We start from the raw sequence: 10,541 nt of genomic DNA on the forward strand, positions 1-10,541 counted from the left end.
TTGTACTTTGTTAGATCCCATCAATGTGTGTCCAGTTTCAGAACAAGCTCTTGTAGAGGGACTTGTAATACCCTGACATCTTCACACCTTTTTATTCTGATTCTAAATGATTGTCAGTGGTGATTCTGGCGAATTGTTTCTTTTAGGTTCTAGAAAGAAAAAATTTTATTTTGTGAACTGAAGTTCTTTCTGGATTAGGGAGTAGTGGAATTGGTATATTCAGCCATTATCAATAACTAATGGTCTGCACATTGAGTGATTTTATTCTACAATGCTCTTTTCACACAGGAGTCTAAAGAATTGTACTCTGGAACTGGTAATGTATGATACTGTGATATCCTCATTTTTTAATAGCCTGTAATCTATTCCTCTGCAGAGCTGTTTCACATACATTTCACTTTTAATACAAACCCACTGCTTACTTAGGTAAGGGCAACTTAAATGTGTGTGGTAGTAGCTTACTGTAATACTGGCATTTTTAAAAGACACAAATGTTTATCTTGCTTGAAATCGTTAACCATCCATGAACTAAGTAAGGCCTCCTAAAAGGTCTGGAAATAAACTCTTGGTTCCTTATTCTAGAAGTAAAAATCCATGCTTTCCTCCAGAATGTACACTTCAATAGAAAAATGCATGTTCTTTTCAGATCAGGATTTCTTAACCTTGGAACTGTTGACATTTTGGACTGCATAATTCTGCGTCGTGGGGCGCTGCTCTGTGCAGTGTAAAGTATTGGCTTCCCTGGCCCCTACCCACTTAGGTACCACCCCCCCAACCCGACCCCAGGACAACAAAATTGTCTCCGGCTGTTGCCAAATGTCCCCAGAGGAGGGTCGGGTAGGGCCAGAATGGGCTCAGGTGAGAAGCACTGTTTTAGAGAAAGCTCTTTTTTGCTGGCAGCTGTAGCCAGCTGAGATTGTGTGCATGTAGAAGTCCCCAGACGGTTTTGAGTGTCAGTTCAGCTCTCTAACCAAATTTGAGTACTGTATCTAACCAACCTCTTTTCCTCCATTTATTTAGAGCTGTCGTAATTTAGTGAAAATAGGTTTCTACCCAAATACTATTACCTCCTCTTATTTAAATGGATGGTTCTTATAAAATCCTTTAACATGCTGTTTTTCTATGGGTGTAAAATGCTTTCTGCATACTTAAGAGAAATACACATATAAAGGGGCTCCTGCTGTGGAGGGGAATATGAAGCATTTGGCGAGCTTTGGAATCAAAACACTGCATACAAAGTTTAGGATCAGTAGCCATAAGCAACTAGTGTTATCTTACTTGAATTCATGCAAAGAGTAAATGGATTTTCAAAATTACTCATTTACATTCTCTTCAAGAAAAGTTTGTCCAATAATTTCTTGAACTATTATGGGTAATTCCCCACTTAGGTATAAAGGCATGCCAAAGAGTGATATGTTGTGTAGTTCCTAAACATATATTTGAACTCTTAAGGCAACTATTAAAGTTAAGCTGACTGTAGCAAATTTTTGCTGTTTCCCTAGGATTAGTTGATGTTTGGAGACAATAAAACGCTTCTTTTTGACTCTTGATACCCACACACGGGATTTTAAAGACCAATGGTGAGAGCACATAGTGAAAAAGCTACCACAAATTGCCTATTTGAAACAGGACCACTGACAGAGAGTAGTCCTTCAAGCATCTGAACCATTTCAGTCCCATTTGAGAAAATCAGCATAAGCAAAAATGTTGTTTTCCTTTTACATGGTGTTACTGAAATATTAATGGTGCTGATCAGTCAGCAGTTTAGAATGCTGAGTTTAGAAACCTTGAAAATCAGTTTTTAAAATCTACTGTTAAAAGAGAAGTTTGTGTTAGCATCAACTGTACTTGAGTGCAGTCAGCTGTTATCAGGTGGCCATGTGTGGCTGCCCAAGTGAGGACCACTGTGCTCACGGGGCTCTACGTGTCTGCGTTGATACAGCTTATTGTCGTGCCTCACTTCCTGTCAATGGGTCATCAAAGGCAAAGCTAATTACCCTTTCTCCCCTTTGCTTGGTGCCTCCCATTCTGTAGCACTATGTGCTTGACGTCAGGGACAGTGTCGGGAGAACACTGGTACTATTAAATAGTTCTATGACAGGGAAATACATGATTCTGTGTGATTTGTGCCACAGAGGTTCCTGGTCTGGGACTAAGGACAAGCTGGAGCCAAGAAAGTCATGTGCCCTGGAGTGGGAACACAACTGGCAAAAGCTTAGGGATGAGGTCACTGTGTATTCAGAAGCCAAGTGTGGCTGTAGTTTGGAATATATAAGTAGTGAGAGGCTAGGAAGGGTCTATGATAGGCGGCCTTGTCAACAGTTCAGATTTAATTTCAGGGATGATGGCAAGCCATAGAAGGACAAGAGCCAGGCAGCCATGTGATCAGAGTTGTATTTTTGAAAATACCTGCAGTTTAGGTAGGAAGGAAGGAAGGTTAAAACCTTTGCTGATGAGTTAGGGTATTATACTGGGGTAACAGGTGAGAGGGAATGTTAAGCAGAACAAGTATGTTTTTAGGGTGAAGGTTGGGGTATTTGAGATAGAGTCGACAGCACAGCAATTGATTGACTATGGCAGTTATACGCTATTCTGCGATACAAACACTCCCCTAAATAGCTAACATAGAACGACTACACTGTGCGAAGCGAGGAGGTCTGCCTCTTATCTCTTGGCCCAAGCTACCATTGGGAATGTTGTCAGTTGCTGTGAGAGGGAAGGGAGTAGGGAATCAGCAGTCTGCCTGTGCTTTGTCCCAACAGTGACCGTTACCACTTCTTGTTTTGGTGGGCAACAAAGTCATAGTGTCACACCTAACAGCTGAACACCATTCACAAGGCACTGGTGAGAATAGTAAGCTCAGATGAGCTGTGGAGTGATCAGTGACCTTTTTTAGCAGTTGGAGTAGAGGCGTTAATGTCACATGGCACACTTCACTGTAAACAATGCAGAACTAGGTGTTGCTACCCATCATACAATTGCTTTCAACCACCCTGCCACTGTGTTTCTCTTAAGCTCTTCCTTCCTCTAGTCAGTGCCAGTGTGTGACTCCTCCCTCTGTGGCCACCCTCACCCCTTCTAGCGTCACAGATTGTGTTAACTGCTTGTTAAGCTGTGACATCCAGAGCCATGGGTCATCTACCTCAAGCATTTTTCCCCATGTCACATTTCAGGTGTGTTTTTCCAAACAAAAACAGCAGTCTCCCTAAGAGTGCCAATAGTTTAGATGCTTTCTGACATGTACTTATGTAGATGCTCTTACTTATTTAATATCCCAGCCCTGTGATTCTTGCTTTTATCAGACTTCATGTCTACCATTTCAACCAGCCACTTGGAAGGCTACAGCTTGGACATTTTTGTCCAGAGCTGTTAGAACTCAAGCCCTAATATCCTACTCTAACTACGACCTGTCCATCAAGTTCCAACCTCACTGTAAACTGGTCTTAGTCCTGTAGTCTATTTCCCACCATTTTTCTCAGTCTCTCCTAGCCTTCTGTCTTTACTTAATTGTGATCTGATTGATTTTGAGTGGCTTATTCATAGGATTATTTGTTCTTTTATTGAATTTAGGGATGCTCCCTTTGTTGTCCCTTAAATCTTCCTTTAAGTGCAACACTTAACCCTTGCCTAGATACCCAGCAGACTCGTTTCATCAATATGGTTAAGGCCATTATTCCTGTCCTTCCCTCATTTCTATTCTCACCCTTGTATACCCATCCCAGAGACTTGAGTTGTCCTTTAGCCCAAGACCAGCCTGGCATCCGGGCTTCCGTTGAGTTGGTCCTTCACCTCTTCCCTGTTACATCTTTCACTGCTTCTATCTTCTCAGCATATATTTTCAAAATATGCTGAGGTCTCATCTAAAATACTAAATTTTTTTGAATCTTCCACAAGTTGCCATCTATGTGCAGAGAAGTAAATTTGCTTTCCCAATTTCTTGCTTTTCACATCTTACCCTATTCCAGTCCGGCTTTCACCCCTCCTCTGTTGGTGATCATAGCCCAACAACTTCAGGGAAGTGTTAGGTGACAAAATGACCTGTCTTTCTTACTTGAACTCATTAGTACTAATATCGTTGACTGCTCCCTTCATGAAACTAGCTGTTGTCTTAACTTCTTAGATACCACTATCTCTAGGGGTTTCCTTATTCTTGTGAGGTCATAGCATCTTAGTTTCCCTTAAAGATTGCTCACTAGGGCCTTCACTCCACATGTCTTCTCATACGAGTGTATAAACCTCCCAGGGTCACCTCGCCCATTCTCATAGTTTACATGTTGTTGCACGCTCAGTCTGTTCACCTGGCCCATTCTCTGGCCCTGTGTTTCAGACTAGTGTATCAAACCACTTGCCGGACACCCCATAAAGGCATCTCTAACAGCATATCTAATGCTGAATTCAGCATCTTCCCCTGGTTTTTTTTCCTGTCTCTGTTTCTGCTGATGGCACCCTCTTCACCCAACCACTGATGCTGGAAAGCTCAGCACAAGTTTGGGGGCAGAATGACGTAAACAAGGACTCTGCTGCCAGACCTCACCTGTGTTTGAACCTCGCCTGAATATTCACTGCTGGACTAAATTACTGAACTCTGTCCTCCTCTACAACATGGGATTGAAAATAGTAACTACCTCAGAAGGTTATTGTGTAGATTAAATAGGAATACTTGTAAAACACTTAAAACTGCCTGGTACGTGCTAAGTGTCATGTAATTATTAGCTCTTACTAGCAGTCTGCCGACTTTATTTCCTAAATATCACTCAGGTTCCTTCCCACTACTATTTTGGTTAAAGATCGCATTTCCTCCCTAACTATGACTGGACTACTGCATATGCCTCCTAATTGGTATTTTGTGTTCATTCATTTACCAAGTTAACTTTATTAAGCATTTTGCTAGGTCCTGAAAGGCTGCAAAGGCAGGTTGAGAGTACCTGCTGTTCAGAAGCGTGCTGGTTCCCATGAGAATACTGACATAAAGAAGTACTAAAAAATTCTACCATATGAGAAATATACAAGGGACAGAGGGGTGAAAATAGAGATGATTCAGTCTAAATGGATGGGGCAGGAGAGGTTTATAAACGAGATGAAATGTCTTGAGATAAGAGGTATTCCTCAAAAGAATGGTTTTCAAATGAGTGTGCATCATAGTCACCTGGATGGTGTGTTAAAAGTTTCCTGGCCCTCCTCCAGAGGTTCTGATTCAGTAGGTTGGAGTGGGGCCAAATAATTTGCATTTCTCATAAATTCTCCAGTCTTGATGCTGCCTCTTCAGACCACACTTTGGGGATTGTAGCACTAGAATCCCCAAAGAGCATCCATTGCCAACTGTCTACACAATTTCCAAAACAATGGTCTTAACCATTTCACATCCTTGCACTATATCCTTCCACGCTCCCTTTGCCTGTAGGGAAAGTACAAGCTCAAGATCTGGCTCCTCTTTGCACCTCTAGCTTCAGCATCTATCACCCCTAGGATTGACCTGTATCTGAGGGAACAAATTTCCCTCGGGCACCATGCTCTTCCTTGCCTTCATGACTTTGCTCAAGTTAAGTTGTGCCTTTGCCCAGAATATCTTGCCTTCTCTTCCCTTTGTGTGTAGTCCAAGTCAAGGGCTCCAGGAAGTCTTCCCTGCTACCAAGTGAAAGAGGGCATCATCTAAAGGCCAACTCCCATGTTTGGGGCCTGATCTCATATGCACACATGTAACATAGTCCAATTTCTTTAAAAAGCTCCCACTAGTAACGTTGTACAGGTACTACCATTCCCCATTCCACTGTCAAGGGTTGGTGAGTGGGGGGAGGGTAATGGACCAAGCCAACTGGACCACCTGTTCTCAGACAGCCCTTTATGTAAAAGTGAACACTGCCAGCTATCCAGTCCCACTCTGCATTGAATGTGTCACAGCTTAGAGTCCCTAAGGGGTTTGGCAGGACAGCCCTCAAAAGGGTTCGTGATTTCTTCTACCTGATACCCCCTGCTTTCTGTCTTCTAGTAATCTGTCAGAATTTCTTAAATATTTGGGCCTTTTCGTCTATATATTTTGGATTTATTCCTTTTTATGAATGTTTATGTCATTTAAGTAGAGTTTTGAGGCTGAATAAATAGCACATGAGATTTGTCTGCCATCTTGAAACTTCCTTTATTTCTTGGTCTTCTCTAATGCTTTCATGAGAAATAGTATTGCATAGTTGTTAAGAACTCAGCTCAAATCTGATTCTACCACTAATTAGCTGTGGGATTTTGGGAAAATTACTAATATCTTTAGGTCTGTTTCCTCATTAGTAAAATGGAGTTATGGGTAGCACCCTCAAAAGAATTGTTAAGGAGGTTAACACATGCATACATATACATACAAAAAGAGTGCAGTATGTAGCAAGCACTCAGTAGATCTATTTGAAACATACATTTATTCGTACATGACTGACTATAGGAGCTTCATAGTCGACTCAGACTTTTGTTACCTTCATCTGATTGATTGGGCTTTTCAAAGAGGGGCAATAGGCAAGTTGTGAAATGTACTTTACTTTGAGAAAAAAATTTTACCACATATTTTGAGAATGCTAGGATGGCTCAATATTAGAACTATTATCAGCATAAATTATGTCAGTAAAGTAAAACTCTAAAGACTAGTTATCAGAATTCAACAACAAATAATATCCTTAGTGGTGAAACATGAAAATAATTTGACTTAAAGTTAGGTGCTAGACTACCAGCATTATTATACAGCATTATCCTGGGGGGTTAAAAAAATGAAACTGAACAAGAAAAGATAATAAATGATATAAATTAGAAAAGAAAAAGGAAGACAGCCCAAGATAACAGAATCCTGAAATCACCTCCTTCCATGGACACATGAAACAATTTTCTCTTAAAACGACCTAAAAACTAGCTGATCAATATTTCATATCAGCAAACAAGAAAAGGGCCACATCAAGATGGGTCAGGGAGGCTGAGATGTGGTCACACCATAAACCCCACCCCAAGTGCAGCAACCCACAATCAGCGAGAAGTTCTCCCTGATGTAAATTAAAACCGCGATGAGATACCACCTCAGACCAGTCAGAACGGCCATCATAAAGCAACAAACAACAAGTGTTGGAGAGGATGTGGAGAAAAGGGAACCCTAGTGCACTGTTGGTGGAATTGCAAACTGGTGCAACCACTATGGAAAACAGTATGGAATTTCTTCAGAAAACTAAAAATGAAACTGCCTTTTGACCCAGCAATTTCACTGCTAGGATTATATCCTAAGAACCCTGAAACACCAATCCAAAAGAACCTATGCACCCCAATGTTCATAGCAGCACAATTTACAATAACCAAGTGCTGGAAGCAACCTAGGTGTCCATCAGTAAATGACTGGATCAAAAAACTATAGTACATTTCGCCCTGGCTGGTGTGGCTCAGTGGATTGGGCGCAGGCCTGCGAACCAAACAACCGCAGTTCGATTCCCAGTCAGGGCACATGCCTGGGTTGCAGGCCAGTTCCCAACAGGGGACCCACAAGAGGCGACCATACGATGTTTCTCTCCCTTACTTCTTCCCTTCGCCTCCAAAGATAAATAAATAAAATCTTAAAAAAAAAAACCTCCAACTATAGTACATTTACACAATGGAATTCTATGCGGCAGAAAGAAAGGAGCTCCCACCCTTCGCGACAGCATGGATGGAACTGGAAAGCATTATGCTAAGTGCAATAAGCCAGGCGGTGGAAGATAAATACTGTGTGATCTCACCTTTAACAGGAACTAAAAAAACAAAGAAACAAGCAAAATATAACCAAACACACTGAAATTGAGAACAGGCTGACCAGAAGGGAGAGGGGAGAGAATTTCAGGGAAAAGAGTGAAGGGTTTGCAGGAACAAGTATAAAGGACACAGGGACAAAAACAAGGGTGGGGTGGGAAACGGGAGGGAGGTTGGGAGAGCTGGGGTCGGGGGGAAAGGCAGAAAACTGTACTTGAACAAAAAATTTAAAAAAATACACTGGGGGACAAAGAGTTCTCCCTGAGGAGCGAAGCACTGGAACCCCACATCAGGCACCCCAACTTTTAAGACCTACACCTGAGAGATCAGCCCTCAAAACATCTGACTTTGAAAACCAACAGAACTCGTCCATGAGACCCACAGGGCTGTAGCAAATTGAGAGATGCCTCTTAAAGTGCTCAAGCACCATCACCGGCCCCAGGGTCTAGTGCAGAAGGACCCTTTGAAAAGCACCCAGACTTCACGTGAGATTTATTTGCTAATCTGAAAGCACTGACTGGAGGCATGGGGCCTGTCGGGTACTCTCTGGGGATGGAGGCACTGGCGTCTGCTCCTTGTACTCTCTGCGTCTACTTTGTTAAAACTGGTGGGTGGCTTTTTTTCTTTCTTTTTCCTCAGTAGATGCCATCTTTGCACTCTGCATCTTCCATGGTCCACAGCACCACTATTTCTTGAAGGGGAACTTTTATATGTGTTTGGTGCCCTGGTTTTTGCAGCTTCAGCCCAAAGGATGCCTCATTATCTCTGGGCTCTGAAGGCCAGGGGTGCTTGTATTCCTAGGCCCTATGGGATGATAACAAGGTGAGAAACTGTTCTTGGGAGAGTACCACCCCCAGGGCAATGCACAGACAGTAGAGTGAAACACCCCCAGTCCTGAGAAAGGGGCCTATTTGCTTGTCTACAAGCTGTGGCTTGCAGGGCAGACTTCTGGTCTGGCACACATCTGGAGCTCCATGGAGGTGCACTCAGAGAACAGAAATCAGTGGACACAATCTACAGTCCCTCTGTTGACTTGCTACACCTCAGTGCTATCTCCCAGAAAGGAGCTTACACCGTTGTGCGGCACCCTGGTTTTATAGTTGCTGCCAGGGGACCTTTGGTGGCCCGTTGGGCTTATGCTCGTGGGTCCAGAAAAACCAATCAATGGAGAGTTCTTAAACAACTACCACCCTCAGGATACAGTAAGAGGAAACAGACCCAGGAGCTCAGACTTCCTGGGAAGGAATCCTGTAAGATTATTTTCATATCTGCAACCAGAGGGTAAACACACATATGAAGGCTGACTGCAAATCTTTCCAGAGACCTCAGAAATCAAGCCCTATCTTTGCACCTTCCCCCTGTTGCATTTATCAGAGCACAAATATCTCTTGGAGGAGAGTTCTTCTGTGTGTCAAGTGCCCCAGTTTTTATGTCTGGTGCCCTGATTTTTGCGGCTGCCTCCCAAGAGATACTCCATGAACACCTATTTCTGGTGGCAAGGGGGCTTGCCTTCCTGGGTCCCAGTGGACTATAACAATTGGAGAGACAGTTCTAGGCAGGCTACCACATTCATGACACTGCATAAACAGCAGACTGAAATACACCCTCAGTGTTTTATTTCTCTGGAAGACACCTACTCTCTTGTACTGAAGTGTTAGCCTCAGTAGCAGGCTTCAGGTCGACACACAACTAGAGGCCTACCTTTGTCCTTCTCGGGGAATGTAGGAAGGAGAACTCCATCTTTGCTCTCTCCTTCTGCCTCATTACAACGCCCTGGTATCTCCCAGAAAGGAGCTTATCCACACCCAGAACACTGATTCATGCAGTTGTCACTCAGGGGACACCTCCATGTGCCTGGTCTTGTGGCCAGGAGGGCTTGTGTTTGTTGACCCACAGGATGGTATATATTTGTCTACTTTAAAAGCTTCTGCCTGAGAGTCTTGCTTCCTATCAGCCTGAATCTGGGTGCTGACTGAGAAACTCCCTCCCATTGGCACACAGACAGGTCTTGCCACACTCTCCAAAATGGGGGGTGATTAAAATAGACTGCTTGGGAAATCACAAAGGTTGGAGAGACAACCAAGAGTTAGGGCAAGGATGAAACATCCAGATCCAAGAAGCTCAGATAGTTCCAAATAAGATAAAATCAAGAAACCTACAGTAAGACACTATATATAAATGACAAAAATTAAAGACAAGGAGATAATCTTAAAAGTAGCAAAAGAAAAACAACTTGTTATACACAAGGAAACTCCCATAAAACTGGTTTTTCTGCAGACACTTTGTAGGCCAAAAAGGAATGAAGCAATATATTGAAAGTGCTAAAAGAAAAAAAATTCCAACCAAGAATACTATGCCCAGCAAAGTTATCACTCACAGGAGAGATAAGAGCTTTCTACACAAACAAATAGTGAGAGTTCATCACAAGTGTACTGGCCTTACAAGAAATATTAAAGGGACTTCCTTCAGCTGAAAATAAAGGGTGCTAATTAGTAACAAGAACACATGTAAAGGTATACATCTCACTAGTAAAGGTAAATGTGTAGTAAAGGTAGTGGATTTTTCACTTACGAAGCTAGTATGAAGGTTATAAAACAAATGTAGTAAAAGTAATTATACAATAATCAGATATAACTTACACAAGATAAAAAGAAATAAAATGTAACATTAAAGCCATAAAAAGATTGTGGGGGAACAAACTTACCAACTTAGAACAGGCTGTTATAAATATAGGTTGTTATATGTGGGCTTCATGGTAACCATAAAGCAAAAATATACAGCAAATACACAAAAGCTAAAGG

Source organism: Sturnira hondurensis, unplaced genomic scaffold, assembly GCF_014824575.4.
Source record: "Sturnira hondurensis isolate 20B ecotype Veracruz unplaced genomic scaffold, ASM1482457v3 Scaffold0014384, whole genome shotgun sequence".
Lineage (NCBI taxonomy): Eukaryota > Metazoa > Chordata > Mammalia > Chiroptera > Phyllostomidae > Sturnira > Sturnira hondurensis.